Below are 17,032 nucleotides of genomic sequence, written 5' to 3'. Positions count from 1 at the left end.
AAAGAAAATTGGGGGGAGATTCGAATTCAGAATGGAAACCCTTTGTCGTTAATTAATCACAAAATCTTTATTTAACACTTATTATATTATAGAAAAACACAAAAATACAAAAATGAACAAAATTGCGGGGGTGAATTGAGGGATAATTTTATTTTGCTTCTAGTGATGGTTAGCCCATCTCTACTATGGTTCTTTTAGCTTTTTCCAATATACGAGGGGAATTTTAACACTAAAAATATACACTCTTTGACCTTAAATTTGATAATTAAACTATCTCTTACTATTTTCTATGGGATCAGTTCCGGTATCCCTACTCTCAGGCATCTTGGTTTCAAAGGATGGAGGGGGCAGAAACAAATATACACTTACACTAAATAATAATAAACACTACAATTAAATACTACTAAAATTAGAGATTCGACAATTAAACAATGGCAATATTAACTCAAAATAAAACAAAACAAAAATGGCTACAACGAGGATACAATGCGAACGGAAATATATAGTCCGAACTGTATAAATACACGAAGCGAAATGAACTCTCAACCTCGAGGGGGGGAGGTTTATGATGGAAATTCTACTCATCATTTTATTTCGGTGTCCTCCGCTACGTTGTCGTCTCTTCGTTTACGGGTTTTCTCGTTCCTCGGTTTACGCAAGATGCCCAACACACGCACTTCACAGAACGGGACGTCTTTGGGGCTGCTTGTTTACACGTTTTCTTTATTCACACTTTCTCTCTCTTTATTCACTCGTCTTCGGTTTGGCGGCCGGATTACGGGTTTCTTCCTATATTCTTTTACTTCACAAGCTGAAGGGGGCGTAGGTACTTCGGGTTTCGGTCAGAAATGTCCGGCTAGGCTAGGGAATCGGTCTCGGTCATCTGGTTTTCTTCCCTCGGAACGTCTAGATTTTGGGTGATCAACAGGTGATTCGAGGGTGTTGAGGGCATTACGTTTCCCGGATTCATTACTGCTCGGCTTATACTCTTCCGGTCGGAATGTCCTGGATGTAGTTCATCTAGGCAGTTGGTGAGAGTTGTTTCGGTCATGAGGGCTGCATTGAGGGTTAATTAATATTTAAGCGCGACTTCATCGCGCATTATTTTATATTTATCTCGACATGGTCTTTCTCTCGAGCTCTGTCCATTTCTTCTCAGTTCTCTGCCGTTCTGTCCAGAATCAGAATTCTGTTGAGGTCTGCCAAAAGCAGAGTTCTCTCCAGAGCAGAGTTCTCTCCATTTGGGGCTCTGTCTCTTGGTTTTGTTTCAGGGATTCCAAGGCGGAGTTGAAAATAAAAAGCGATTGGTGACCTCCCATTTTATTTGGGTCATTGGTGCACCTAAGACTCGTGTCCTGTCATGGGATGTATGACGTGGTCCGACTAGCGAAAGGTCCCTTGGGGTTGGTTCTGCTTGATTGCGGGGGTCTCAGTGTTTGTGGGGGAAAACATGCCAGGAAATCACGAGGTTATATTTTTTTTAGTTGCCAAGCGAAAATGTCCAGGCACACTTTTGACCTATGACCTGGCCTTGGAAAATGTGCGCCTTTTGTTAGATCCGGGTTACCTGATAGTGGGCTAAAGTACCACTAACATGACAAGGTTCCATGGGAACGCTGCGAGTTGAGGGAATATTACTGGTTTGGTTCGGCACGCTTCTGAGAAAATTTGGGTTGGGTCGGGTCGGAGAGAGCTTTTCACGGTCATAAAAATGAAGAAAAATACACCAATTATCTCCATATGTCGAGGGCTCTTAATTTTAACATTGCTGAAGGCAGGGATTTAGTTTATAATTTATATTAAGTGCCCTGTTTAATTAATTCACTTAATTTTATAGTTTATAACGGGGGTTCATTGATTTCTATCAGATTTATTAACTATATTTAATTTGTATGTATGGTTCAAAAGTTATTGAAGTTTTTAATTTATCATTAATTTTAATTTATATTTAACACTGTCATTAGTTTTATTAAATAGAGCTCAAAATTCTAAGATATTTGATATAGGGGGCTTAAAGAATACTAATTTGATAAATGTCAATATAGAGGGTCAAGAGTGCGGGGAAAAATGTAATGACAAAAGTAAATAAAACAGAAAAAATAAAAAAATGTAAGTATGCGGGGAGGAAAGTGATGCTGAAGGGTTACATGTTAAACTATTTTAAACTTTGGCAATGTCATTTTTTTGGTAAAGAATACAATGCGAAGGGTGGTTTACAAAAGCATTCTTTCTTCAATACATTATGAATTTCACAGACTAGATTTTTCCAATCTGAAAGTAACCTATGGCTATTTTTGCAGTCCCTAACAATACAATTTGAACCAGTCATGAATGATGTACCTTAAAAAAGATATATTAAGCCATGGAAAGATTTAAGTTGAGTTACTTTATTTACTTACCAAAACTCTCATTCCGTTGATTTTTATTTTTATTTAACTTTACAATTTGTAGTAATAAACGGTAATTGCCTCATTAGAAATTTAAAGATATATAAACTAAACAGTTTATTTAACTTGGTTATCGTAAAAAAAAAACAAGCGTGAACGGTTACGGATTGAAATATTTTTCCTTTTTTTGTTTTTGAAGAAAATGAAGATTCACATGGTGGTGTCGGTCCCAGACCTTAGACACCAACGAAATATTTTCCTTAAAATTACCTCGCTCGCTATTTTATCACATAGTTTTTTCACTTCCAAGGCCAATCACAAAAATATGGACCAAAAAACTTGGCAGTGAAAATCCATAAAAGATGGTAGCTCTCATGAGGTGTAAAAATGGCCGCAGGAAAAAGATTTATATCTTGTTCGTGGATTCACCAGCTTGCTCACTCAACCTTCCTACCGGTAATGCTGATGTTTTTATAATAGCTTCTCCATGAACGAGAATCTTGTGAAGAGTAACAGGCATATAGAACCATTTGTACACCTCAACATATCTTTCATCAAGACACCGACAGTATTGTCCAAATTTGGTTGCGTCTACAGGAAGCGCCGACGAAATTACTTGTCGGGCGGTGCTTCCATCGAAACCCCACGACGCGATCATAGTAAGATCAAGTTTTTTAATATTTTAAGTTTCGGATTTGCTTTGTAAAACTTCACTTTGAAGCTTCAGAATTCGTAGAGTAGTGTGATCCAAAAGATCTTGTAATAAAACTGACGCGGTAGTTTCGGACACCACGATCGGTTTTGGTCTACAAAGTGACTTAGCTTCGACGACTTTATAATAAGGAGGAAATATAATAGATCCGTGGGATGTGGCTGTTTGGCGTAACATTTTATAAGTTGAAACAGATAAATTTCCATCCATAATTAGGGCTAAAGCTTCTTCAGCAGTACCAGTTTTTGGGCTCTGATTCGGATTTTTAGTAAGCTGCTGAATTATTTTAAGCCTATTTGGACTCTTTAATAATTCTTTCAAGACGTGGGACAACTGGTTTTTGCCTTGATATTTTAAAACGAGTTCCGTGGATTTAACAATTTCTTCTATTCAGTTTCCCGCTACCGCTGTCGCTAGATCACTAACTCTTCGCCTTTTCGTTCTAGACGACGCCGAGGCGTAGTCTATTTGTGGCCTCCCAGCATTTGCAGATTCTACATTCGAAGAGGTTCCTGGTACATCATATATTGGTTGATTTCTTGGTGCCTTCAGTATCTGGCCCTCAAGGGGTCGGAGTGTGCAATAACTGGTGGCTGTACCGGGGAGTTGGGGTGCGGCTCTTGTAACCCGTAAGGGCGGTGCGCACTGGGAGATGTTAGGTCCGTCCAAAGGGTCCTATCTCCAACCTCCGACTTCGGTCAGGTGTGGGCTGGATACTGGGCTTCGGCCCAGTCTAATGGAGAGGGGCCGGGCAAACTGGCCGCCTCGGCGGATTGGGTTGCCTGCTGTGGGGCTGCGGGCCTCCGTATGAGGGCGCGGCGGACCCATCTCCCGGCCTTTTGGATCACACCGGGATCTCCGGTGCCAGCTGTGCCGGGTTATGCGGGCTGCCTTTGTAGGTGGGGTGTCGGCCGGAGTTGCTAGAGCATCCGTTCTCTATCCCACTGCTGTGTGCGAAGTGGCGGGCTGGTCGTCCCATTGTTGCACCTTCTGCTGGGTTGAGCGGCTTGCGTCGAGGGTGCGACCATCAGTAGTGGGGTTCTGCTACCCATTCTGGTTTTGTCACCTGTCCGGGCTTGTTGACGCTGGCGTAGGGCACTCTGATGATAGGCCTCCGCTGGTGTGGTTTCTTGATTTTACCGGTACAGCGGGCTATAAATTCTGACAACATGCCTTCAGTATCTGTTAAGGAATGGTATAGTCCGAATCCAGCCATGAAGCGTGAGCCATCTTAAAGTTTTTCCACTTATCAAAGCGACACTTTTCCTTTCGCAAAGATATTTTAAGTATTTCAAAGTCATCAGTTGAACAATTACCTTTTAAGTTGTCTCCTAGCAAAGAAAGTGTTTTCTGGGCGCACACGTTGATATCTTTTTCAGATTTAAATATATCGACTAAATCGGACTTCTTAATGGAGATAATCCATTCCAGCTGCACCGGTTTATTTCAATAGTGCATTCAGTCATATTAGTAAGTTTCCGTGTCTGAGTTGACCTAGTGGATCATCAACTACAATTTATTCCTAACTGAAAACAATCGTAACGCCTGCTTTTGGAGGCCTCCTTCAACGGTTGTGTAAAACCAAGCAAAGCAAAAGTGAAAACAGAATCAAAAATTCAATAATATAGACTAACAAGTTGTCAAGCCAAAATATACCTAATTAATAGTCTTTCAATAGTCTATTGCTTACGCAATAGCAGTACCAGAAATGAGTACATAAAACGTATCCCGAGATGAAATTATCTATAATTATAAGTCTTAAAGTTTGTCCTTTTATTCGTTTATTTATTTATTTATTTATTTAATTGTATGTCATGTTCCTAACAAGTTGGCAAGCCAAATTATACCTCTCCTCGGAAGAATTGTCCCTAGTGGTTTTAATTTCGAGATAACCCTTAAAGATATATCTCCGCAATTTAGAGTTATTTGTTAAAAATGTTATCCCAGTTCTATCCCGCCCGGTATAAAATTTTAATTATAATTAAAATAATTGAGACGAAACGACCAATTTTAATATATTCAGAATATCATAAGTTAAGTAGTTACAACAGTGAGTTAGACGTACTATAACAATGCACAATTGAATTAAACTCTTTTTACAGTACAAGTTTATCAGTTGAATATAACACAAAGTAAATTTTAATGAAAGAAATATCTATAGAGGGTATTATTACGACCGTTCGCTTTTTGGTTTATAATTTTAACGGAATCGGGCCAATTTTAATTAAACGATAGATTATCGAAATTTTGTTAAAAGAATATTGCCTAAGGCCGCACGATAAATTTACGAGAATAATTTCCCGTCGCCGTTATATCGAAAATGTATTTGATTCGGGATTGCCAGAACTGTAATGTTGTGGGCGAGTTTTTAGAAAATAAAATGGCAACCAGAATTATGCAAAATTATAAATGTTTATTTTTATTCAGAACAGTCTATGGAACGTTCTAGATTTAACTTTCAGCAATAACCCAACAATATATATCCCTTCTACGTAATTGTACAGAACTGGTACTCAAGTGTCTAAGACTAGATTTGTCTTAGTTCATCGTGATTGAAAAATAAACCAAAACACACTTACACTTACACTTAAGTAAATATCATAAAATATACTGAGTAATTTTAACTAAATTCAAACTATCTTACTATAAACTCTCGTCTTAATTAACAGCTGAGAGCTGTTCGCTACTAATTACTTCCAATCTACTTAATTAGCCTCACAGGTTGAGTTGATAATTTCAAGGGTATACTTAGGTTATTCCAATTAAAAAAATAAAAACAATCAATTTTATCTTACAGCTGACTTGAGTTAGTTCACAATTTCTTTAACACTTTCAGTCTTAAACACGCACTGTTCATACACTTAAGTCCATTCGCTCACGTTCCAAAAGCGAAACACAATTTAACTCTTTCCTTGAACGAAGACCGAACATACTAATTAAAACCGCAAAGTTACCGCATAACTTTTGACCGACACCAGGACCCCGTCCTGTAGTAGTTCGTCTGACAGCCAAGAACTAAGAAAGACCAAATCTTAAATATTGACGGCAACGGCTTTATACATGTATACGTTTATTTGGTGTTTTTTTGACCCGTCAAGATTTGACTAAAGTTCGAAAAATTGAAGAGATTATATTTTTTACCCGGTTTGATTGATAGTTCTCCACACTTTATTACTTTGATATAGTTTCCGCGGGAGTTTTGAATAATTATCCTTTTTCTAAGCGATATTAAAAGGTAACAATGAACTACTTTTTGTGTTTTAACGAAATTTTGTTAAGAATTTAACAAAAATGTAAAACAAAACAAAAAACCTTACCAAAGAATAAACAAACAAAGTTCAATAAACAATATATACAGATATTGTATTTATCCGTTTAGTAAAAAAACCCGCCTTATCATAATTATTCCTTTACTTTAATATATCCACTAAGGAAGTCAATGGCTCGGCGGTGAACTATCCACATTGTTACAATGCGACCCGAGTTCAATTCCTGATCACTATCAAATTTTAAATTAAAATACTAAAATATTTAATTAAATATAAGATTAATATAATCTGTAAATATTTAATTAAATATAAGATTAATATAATCTGTAAATATTTAATTAAATATAAGATTAATTTAATTCATAAATATTTAATTAAATATAAGATTAATATAATTTATAAATATTTAATTAAATATAAGATTAATATAATTTATAAATATTTAATTAAATATAAGATTAATATAATTTATAAATATTTAATTAAATATAAGATTAATATAATTTATAAATATTTAATTAAATATAAGATTAATTTAATTTATAAATATTTAATTAAATATAAGATTAATTTAATTTATAAATATTTAAAATGATGTAGAATAAATTTTAGTACCTAAGGTTATAACTTTGTGAAGGACATTCGCCAAAGCTGTTTTTTAGAAAAACACCGTAAATTAACAAGCGTTGGTGGCTGAGTGGTTAGAGTACATCTCTTGCACGAGGCAGACCCGGGTTCGATTCCCGGCCGGCGCCAAAATGTCGCAAATTGATACCGTGTACAATTGGTGGAAACCCTGCCATTGGACGTTGAGAGGTTGCATAACACTCAGCACTCATTCCTTCCAAAAGTCTTTAAGAAGTAGTTGGAGAGGAAACACCCATACAAACACAACAGACTCAACGTCCACAACCATCATAACACAAACACAACCAACTCCATACCCACAACATTCGCAACACGAACTCAACATTCACAACACGAACTCAACATTCACAACTTACACATAAACATTACAATAACGAAATATCCAATCAAACTGAATTAAAACTGTCGCGACGGTGAGCGTTGACGAAAAAAAGACAATTCAAACCAAACCCAACCGCGAATTCATCCGTTAACGCTCACCGTCACACGGTGGTTTTGCCAACCCTTCGAAAAACTGCGAACGCAGAAATTTCGAGTATCTGCGTACGCAATGATTACCCTTTGCCCAGAAAATGTGAACGCAGGCCTGACAGACAGACAGACCCACCCACCCACAGACAGACAGGCAGACACGGTGGTTGTATAAGCCCTCCTAGGGGACTTAGTCCCCTCGGAGAGGTAAAAATTTTATTCCATAAAAAAGACGTTTATAACGTTTGCGTACAAAGTTGCTATTCTTAAAAAACAAAACAAAAACGTTTTGTGAGCAAATTTAAGTTTCGGATTTTTTTTTAAAACATTTAATTTTTCCAGCCCAAAAACCGCCCAAGTCTTGGCTAGCTTTGGGCTGTATTAAAGAAATTGTTTTAACATAGATAAACGTCAATGGTTGCCGAACTAACAGAGATCGCAACGATTTTTCACCGTAATTACATTATATGACTTCTTGTCTACCCATAGTGAAAAGATCTACGAAATTGGCTAGCATCGTTTGGAGTTTGAGCTAGTCAAAGATGACTGATTTTGTGCATTTTGAGATGGTTTTCGTTTCGTATCTTTATTTATATACGAGACATCGCTATCCAAAAAATACTACATGATATGAATAGCTTAATCTATCCAATGTAAAGGTCAAAATTATCAAAAACGCAATAGGAAGCTAACTTGGCCGCTAACTTGGCTAGGGGTCGCATGACAAAAAATTGTACATTTGACAAATCCAGGTATTCTGAATAAACGAAATATGTAAATCTATTTATGATAGATACTCTCTAGAATTTTGGCCAAAAAATCGGGCTTTTGGAACACTGTGCATTGCCTGATGCGGCAATTTTTTTTTAACGTAACCGTATTTAAAGAGACTATAACCAAGGCATGGAAGCTCAAGCTTCTAACAAAATTTGCTGCTTTAACGCTCTTCGCGTGCTCCGCCTCCCCCTCTACTTCCGAAAAATGTTATACACCCTTTAAGCGATATTTTAATCATTCAGTAGCGCAACTAACGTACCTAAGGCTTTTTAGTGTCTTTGTGTTACAAGCTAAAGTTCCAACTCCATGCTGCGCACCTTTTCAAACGTCATTCTCTACGGGTAACTTTGCCTACACCTAAAGATTATAGGGAGTAGTTTTGACTATACTCCATTTTCACTCCTCTTTCGGCCACCCTCTTAACATTAACACAGTGCGTTCTCACTGTGATGAATGTATTAACGTTTATATAATTAAAATGTAAAAATTACTTTTCGTAGGGACATTTACTTATGCAAAAACTACTTTTTTCCCCAAATATAATTGATTTATAAATAACTAGCTTTAATACCCGGCTTCGCCCGGGGTCTTTTTGATTTGTACGTAATAAAAGTACGGTACCATAACAAAACCGTGTTCAGAAAACTTCTGATGAATCTTCCTAATAACTTTTGGGATAAAAAACAATTCTCGAGTTTTAATTACCAAATGATTTGCGTTGAGTCCGTTGAAGAGCCCCCAAATTCGACCCCTTCTACCGGTCCGTCAATGTAGAGCCTAGGGAGCGCCCATTAATTACGTGAGGCGATTGTGGCGATTTTCGACCCCCCTCTCCCCTTAGTGAGATGTCGTGAGATTTAGCTCGTCCCCCTCCCTCCCCTGTAGCGTCTGCAACTGGGATAGTAGATATCGGAATTGTATTAGACACTACGTTAATTGGGAGAGCTATTCCGACTTTAAATTCAAATGAAAGACTGAAAACCCATTTGAATTCCTTTTACTAATTTTAATTTATACATATTTTTACAAATCTTTTATTTTTTAACTATATAATTTTGACAGCGTTATATTTCCGAATCAATGGTACTAAATAAAGACTAAACAACGAAGTAGTAAAATTTTCACTAAATGCGCGACATTTTTCAACATCCCCCCCTAATATCACGTGAGATTTTTCAAAATTCGTATTTTTAGTGTAAATACGTTTGCGGAAAAACAAACGTGATATTTGCCGAAACCCCCCCCCCCCTCTCCTCCACGTGAGATTGGGTGAGATTCAGCTCGACCCCCTCCCTACCCTAAACGCCGCACGTAATTTATGGACGCTCCCCTATGGGCGACTAAGAGAAGTCCTTCCCGTCAAAACCTCCAGCTGAGAGGTGAAAGTCCAAAGTCGAGTAAAATAAAACTGAAAATTGAATTAGATTAATAGCCATGTCAGGTATTTGGAATTAGGCGCGTTTAGTTGGAAATCAGGCCCTGAACATTGAGTTAAAAATTCAAAGCTCTAGAGCTAACCCTCCCCGAGTTTTTACCTCTCCGAGGGGACAAAGTCCCCTAGGAGGGGTTATACAACCACCGTGTCAGTCTGTGGGTCTGTGGGTCTTTGGGTCTGTCAGGCCTGCGAACGCGTTCGCATTTTCGGTGCAAAGTGTAATCACTGCGTACGCAGTTTCTCAAAGGGTTGGCCAAACCACCGTGTGACGGTGAGCGTTAACGGATGCATTTGCGGTTTGGTTTGGATGGTGTTTTTTCGCTCACCGTCGTGACGGTTTGTTGTATTACGTTTTTGTAATGTATATGCGTAGGTTGTGAGTGTTGAATTAGTTGTGTTTGTGTTCTGATGGTTGTGCATGTTGAGTCTGTTGTGTTTACATGGGCGTTTTCTCTCCAACTTCTTCTTAATGACTTTGGGACGGGCCGAGTGCTGAGTGTAATGCTACCTCTCAACGTCCAATGGCAGGGTTTCCACCAGTTGTACACGGTATTCGTCTTAGTATCAATTTGCGATCGCATCGGGCGGGATTTGAACCCGAGACCTCCTGATTGACAGGCGGACGTTCTACCACAGAACCACCGACACTTGTTACGCCTTATTGAAAATTAGACCTTCAGCTTTATCGGAAGCGTATTTAATAGAGTACGAAATTTTGGTTTAATTGAAATAGAATTGAAATTGAAATTATTGCATCGAAGAAATTCTAATTTAGCGTTTCTCTATTGATTAAAAACAAATGCGCCACCCAGGTTTCGAACCCAGACCATTCGGCTTGGCAGTCGAGCGCTCTACCACAGAACCACCGATAGCTGCTTAGATTCACTGAAATTAAGACAGGCATCGTAAGCATAATAGGAAATAAAGTCTTTTTTTATTAATGAATTTATGAAGGCCTAATCTGGTTTTTTTTAAAGGTTAAATCTTGTTTTAGCGCAGTCAGCCGAGATTAGAGGGTTAAAGGGTAGACCCTGTGGGTGGTCCACTTTGTTAGTTGTTTTTGTTATTTAACGACCTATATATAGTTGTGTTAATTCAAAGGAGATAATTTAACGTTAATTGCTTTAAGAGCTGGCGGTTAGTCAAGTGGCTCTCTGTGCTTTGTTGATGGTAAGGTTTTTGCTTCTTGTAAATATATTTGGTGTGGATATTTGGATATCTACGATTTCTAACGCAGTCAATGATTTCTTGGGTGTGCGAGTCATTATATGATATTGGAAATTGGACGGCATTGGTCTTTTTCATGCGGTATGTGTCACAACGTCAACTGGAAGTTGAAATAAAATGAGCGTTAAAGATGCGGCAAGTATTTCGTAAGCGAGAAAAATACAAATACCATCTGTAGATGTTTCTTTCATTAAAATTTGCTTAGTATTATATTCAACTGATAAACATGTACTGTAAAAAGGGTTAAATTCATTTGTGCATTGTTTTAGTGAATCTAACTCGCTGTTGTAACTACTTAATTTATAATATTCTGAATAAATTAAACTCGATTGTTTCGTCTCAATTATTTAAATTAAAATTAAAATTTTAGACCGGGCAGGGTTTGAACCGAGAATACGTTTTTCGTAAATAACTCTGAATTGCGGAGATATCTTTGGGGGTCGTATCGAGAAATTAATACCACTAGGGACCATACTTCCGAGGAGAGGTATAATTTGGCTTGCCAACTTGTTAGGAACATGACATACAATTAAATAAATAAATAAATAAATAAACGAATAAAAGGACAAACTTTAAGACTTATAATTATAGATAATTTCATCTCGGGATACGTTTTATGTACTCATTTCTGGTACTGCTATTGCGTAAGCAATAGACTATTGAAAGACTATTAATTAGGTCTGTGTGAGTAATGATTTTTAGTAGTACTCGATTAAGAATAATATTTACTAATTCGAGTACTCGGCTAATCGAGCAGTGGCGTATCCAAGGAGGGGGCACGTTTGCCCCTCCCGAAACATATGGTGGTATGTACAATTTTTTATTTTTTATTTTATTTGTTTGCATTGTGTGCCCCCTCCGAAATGAAATCCTGGCTATGCTACTGTAATCGAGTAGTTAAAGTAGAGTTCGACGCCGCCGCTATACACCACGCCGCGCCACCTTTTTTACTATTTACGGCGGGATTTTTGATGGCTTATATCTGTCACCGGGGAGCCTTTTTGGGCTCAGGCAATATAGATGGTTTTACTCGTTGTGGCTCGCAGACCTTATGGATTTATTTAGGAAAAACCTTTCGGTAACAAACTATATACATCAACAAAAACAGTTTTCATTGTCACAATGTTTAATTATAATAAATTGGTTCTATTGTAAGTATATTCCTTTATTGATGTGAATTTGGAAAACAAAACATAATTTGTTTTTATTGAAGTTTAGTTGAGGTTTTATCTATTTCGGCTATTTGTAAACCTCGATGTTCACGATATGTCCGAATATCAGATAGGTGTTTTATCGATAAATTCACGCGTCTAGCTCTTTGTTGAAAAGGTTTGTTCCACATCAGCCGATGATACTGGAATTGCCAAAAATCTTTTGGCCAATTTAGGAAACCTTGTCCTCCAGTAATCCAGAGGTCCTACTCCCACTAGAATGTTTATTGCAGCCTTAGCCGTTGGGCTTTTATAACTTCAGTGCTCTTAGCGAGATGGTTTGCATGTTCTTCACGTTCTTCAACCTAAAACTCTTTTAGAATGTTTATTGCTGCCTTAGCCGTTGGGCTTTTATAACTTCAGTGCTATTAGCGAGATGGTTTGCATGTTCTTCACGTTCTTCAACTAAAAACTCTTTTAGAATGTTAATTGCTGCCTTAGCCGTTGGGCTTTTAAAACTTCAGTGCTCTTAGCGAGATGGTTTGCATGTTCTTCACGTTCTTCAACCTAAGACTCTTTTAGAATGTTTATTGCTGCCTTAGCCGTTGGGCTTTTATAACTGTCGTGCTCTTAGCGAGATGGTTTGCAATATGGAGCTAAAGAACGAGAAAACATTTAAAAAACTTCAACTTAGGTCTGTACGAGTACTGTTTGTTATGAATATTTTAAAATACTAGTTTCAGTTTCCGTTTATTTTAATTCATTTTAAGTTCATAATTGTAGATATCAATTACCAACAATATGCCGAGTTGGAGCCCGAATGTTCGAACAAGCTTCCGTACGCTTCGCCGAGTTATTGGTTTTCCCTAGCCGTCGTATTAAAGTCATCATGGCCATTTGACAGGTTCAGTTGGTAATAATAAATTTATTTATGATTACCGAATAACAATCATTTGCTAATCAAGTATTCGATTGTTTTTGTTAAAATAATCGAGTAATAAATTGATTATTCGAAAACGATTTTACTTTCTTAATTGAGTACTCGATACCCGACTCCCAACTCAACTACTCGATGACAAAATGCGATACTCGATAACCAACTCGATCAACACAAACCATTACTCGCGCAGCCATAGCAACGAAAATGAACTTACGATTGAAAAACTCTGTTTTTATTCGTGGATCTAGGATAGCAGCGGCTGTATAATCCTTGTCGTTTAAAACGCCATGAAATCGCGTGTGCAATTCCGAAAGCATATTAATTTGCACTGCTCGACAAATGTTGGTATCCACGTCCAACACCATCCCAAATACTGTATGTCGCTCCACAATAACCTCTGCCGCAAGGGCTCCTCTTCGTTGGAACTTATCAGTTGCCATTTTTAAAGGTTTTAGCAGTTGCAGTAGTTCTTTGGCTTGACTCAAAACTATCGGAGTTGGTAAGGAAAACGTCATCTTAGAGCCACCTTTACAGTTTTTCGCGAGTGTGAGGATGTTGATCACGGCATCCAACATTTCTGGCTGCGAAAATATATTTATAATTAATTTAAACGTGAGTAAACAAAAAAATCGAGCCAATCCATAGACCAAAGATTACGATTACGTGGGGAGGCCTTTGCCATCTAGAAAACTACGCAGTATACGGCGAGACTATCTCTCGCTCTAAATTTCATAAAAGGTAACTTTACTTTTCACAAAACGTACCCCTGTCTCGCGTTATCGAACCGAAGTAATTGGACGGTAACTGCTCTTGCTTAAAAAGAAGAGACCCGCCTCTTTGATGTCTAAAATGTCCTCCAGCGGCGTAGCCAGAAATTCGTCAATGTTAAGATCGGTCGATAAGGGGCTGAAATTTCAGTACAGTTAAAATTAGGCCAATAGGAGGGGTTTGGACAAGGAAACCCTCCCCTTGCCTACGCCACTGGAGGGAAACAGGGGAAAGCGTGCCCCGCCGGAACTTCGAACCTGTCTCGAATACTACACGGAAAAGCACTATTGACAGACAGTGTTTCGGATGACAATGACCCTACTCGTCCACGTTACAAAAATGTATCTTACAAACTTAAACCTTCCCGATAACTTCGGTTCATTAATATCTTGTACCAAAGTCCTGTACAATACCTCGGATAATCTTAGGATAGCGTCGTACACCGAATTCCATCCAGTACAAACAGAGACGATCAGATCTCTTCCTCCAGTCTGTTTTTTTTTAGTATAGCTGTCCATTTAGGTGATCGGCGAAAAAACCATCTCCACGAGTGGGTTTTAATAATGTAATATAATATTTTAATTATATTATAATAAAAAATTCCGACTTAAACATTTCGTATTTTATTTTCAATATAAACCAAAACCAAGAATGCATGTATTTATACTATAACGAAGAGAATGACATGGTATCTCACTCACTACGTAAAAGCAAAAGTGACAAAATTACTAAAAGTTTGACGCTTCCTATACTTCCTATGCTCAAGGTTTAATGAATGATCGAATCGAGATCGAGCACCTAAAAGAATATTTAAGATCCTACTCTTGGTCTCTTTTTAGTCTTCTGAACGACATCGTTAATAGATGGCGATAGCGTCTCACCATAGCGCGACTTAAATTAAATACTATAGCTTTGGCTAGAGGCCTGCGCCGATCTGATATGGGTCGGCGGCGGCGTTTGACCCAAAATATAACGGCGGCGGCGGCTTACGCCGGTGTTTAGGCCTACGGCGGCGGCGTCTTCGGCGTGGCCAAAATGACCGGCAGCGGCGGCGTTTGTATAAATTTTAGAGCTATTTCTTGTAGCGACAGTTTAAAAAACACGCGACCAGAAGGGCAAGGGCAAATACCAACTCGTACTAGTCCTACCATGGACTAATTAATGTACTTCGCACAGGGACGCCCCGTTCCCGAATATTTGCTTCGGGCGATTGGTAAATGTGCGCTCTGGCAGCGGAGTTAGGAACTAACTTACTAATGATAACCGGGGAAGAAGGAAAAGGGGTGAGGGGAGGGAAAATACAAATGTAGCTCAGCAGCTGGAAAACACGTGGGACTGGCTCAATTTTTAAAACGTTTGTTTTAATGTTTTAATGTGCGAAGTACATTAATTAGTCCATGGTCCTTCCGAGGTAGGCCACTGGCCTGACGTCAAACGACATCCAAAATTATTCGCAGTTATGCCGGGTCGAAATTCGGTTGAAGGCTCGATATTGGCTTTTTATTTTTTTTGGTCGTGCTCCACGATAACGCTCTGCAGTGGCGTAGACAAGGAGGGTTCAATGTCAACCCCCTGGGCCTACCTTGACTATACTAAATTGACACCCCCTTCTCGACACCCCTCTTAATATTAACATTCTTGGACCCCCTTTGACGAAATTCTGGCTACGCCACTGACGCTCTGAGCCTTCCAATCAGAAATAAATCCGAGTTACGAATAATATCATTTTTGGTTATCATCGCACGGTGAACATACATATTGCTACTTTGATATGTTATGTTCCATTTAAATATAATTTAAGGTTATATGATGTGATTTTATAAACGTATTGGAGTCTAAAATGCAGTATATCAAATGCTTCATTTATTTAATTTAAAGTAAAAAATTATTATCAGTCTCGGATTGGCCATAGAGGTAACCTACCCGATGGCGTGGATCCCATGGACCGTTCATGAAGTGGGCCTCCGTAAACATGGTAGTGTTATAGTTGTTAAAAATGGGACTCTTAGTCTCCTAGCAACCAAAAAATATTAGATCCAGTCCGCCAGAGATTATTATAATGCAATTTTAGAAAACATATCGATAAACCAAGCAACATTTAAATTTAAAGATAATTAAATGGTGCATAAGCCTTGGTTATATTAGTGACTCTCTCCATAGCCAAGATAGCAATTCTGGAATCTATTGACGCTAAGTGAAAATGCTATTACTCTGCATCGACCGAAATCCGAAAACCAAAATTTGACGTTCGACGCCGTGTTCAAAAGTGTATATAGAAAAAAAAGAAACGGCGGCGCGCCGTTCTTTGTATCGGCGGCAGCGGCGGCTTGCACCGATTTTCGAACAATTGGCGGCAGCGCAAGCTTCTACTTGTAGCTTTGGCCTAATTGAATCAACTGTTGATTTCAATTGTCGTACAAGTTTGCGACGTGTTTGTACGTGTACTTGAGGACAAAATATTTTAGTAAAACGTTTGAAAGCCCATTTGGTCACGAAGTCAAATGTGTGACCGTCCACAGCTACCATTTCTAACATACGTTCTTGGAATACTATAATTGCTCGTTGGAGTGTTTTTCGATCTTTGCAACATTCCTTGGTTTGAAGTAGTGGTGTTCCAACAGACTGCTCAACTGATATTTTTTTCTCTTTGTGGTCTCTCTCAAAACTGTACAATGAGTATGTAGGTGGACATATTTTTATAAATAAATATAATTTGTTATTTATCGTTATTATATTTGGCCTTTTATATAAATAAATAGAGTTTCAAATAGCACAACCAGGTCATTTTTTTTCACGAAACTTAAAAAAAATCTATATTTTTCGTCGCTATGGTTTTAATGAGACATTATAGGGCAAGATGGAAAACGCGCTAAATATGGTTCGTTTACAATTGACCCATATGATTTTATCATATTAGATGGGTGACATTTTTGAGCCGTATACATGTAACAAACCCGTTAAGCGGGTTGAACTAATTATTTATAATAAAACTACAACGCACTCTCGTTAGGCGAGATGTGCTGACTAAGAGTTCCGATTTGAATATAGTTTCCTTTTGCTTGTCTTTAAACAATTATACAGTATTTCCCTTAATATTTTTTGGATAATTTTCCCCCATAAATAAAATATCATTAAGATAAATAGTTTTTACAGTTTTGAATAAACTTAATCTTCTAGGATAATTTCATTTTTAAAGAATAATGTAGTAAACTAATATTTAAAATAAGGGGCTTTTTGGGCTTGCTTT

The sequence above is a fragment of the Leiobunum rupestre genome, chromosome 3 (assembly GCF_980474605.1).
Source record: "Leiobunum rupestre chromosome 3, qqLeiRupe1.1.hap1, whole genome shotgun sequence".
NCBI classification, from domain to species: Eukaryota; Metazoa; Arthropoda; class Arachnida; order Opiliones; family Sclerosomatidae; genus Leiobunum; species Leiobunum rupestre.
The sequence above is the reverse complement of the archived record's forward strand: the minus strand, read 5'-3'. Positions refer to the sequence as shown.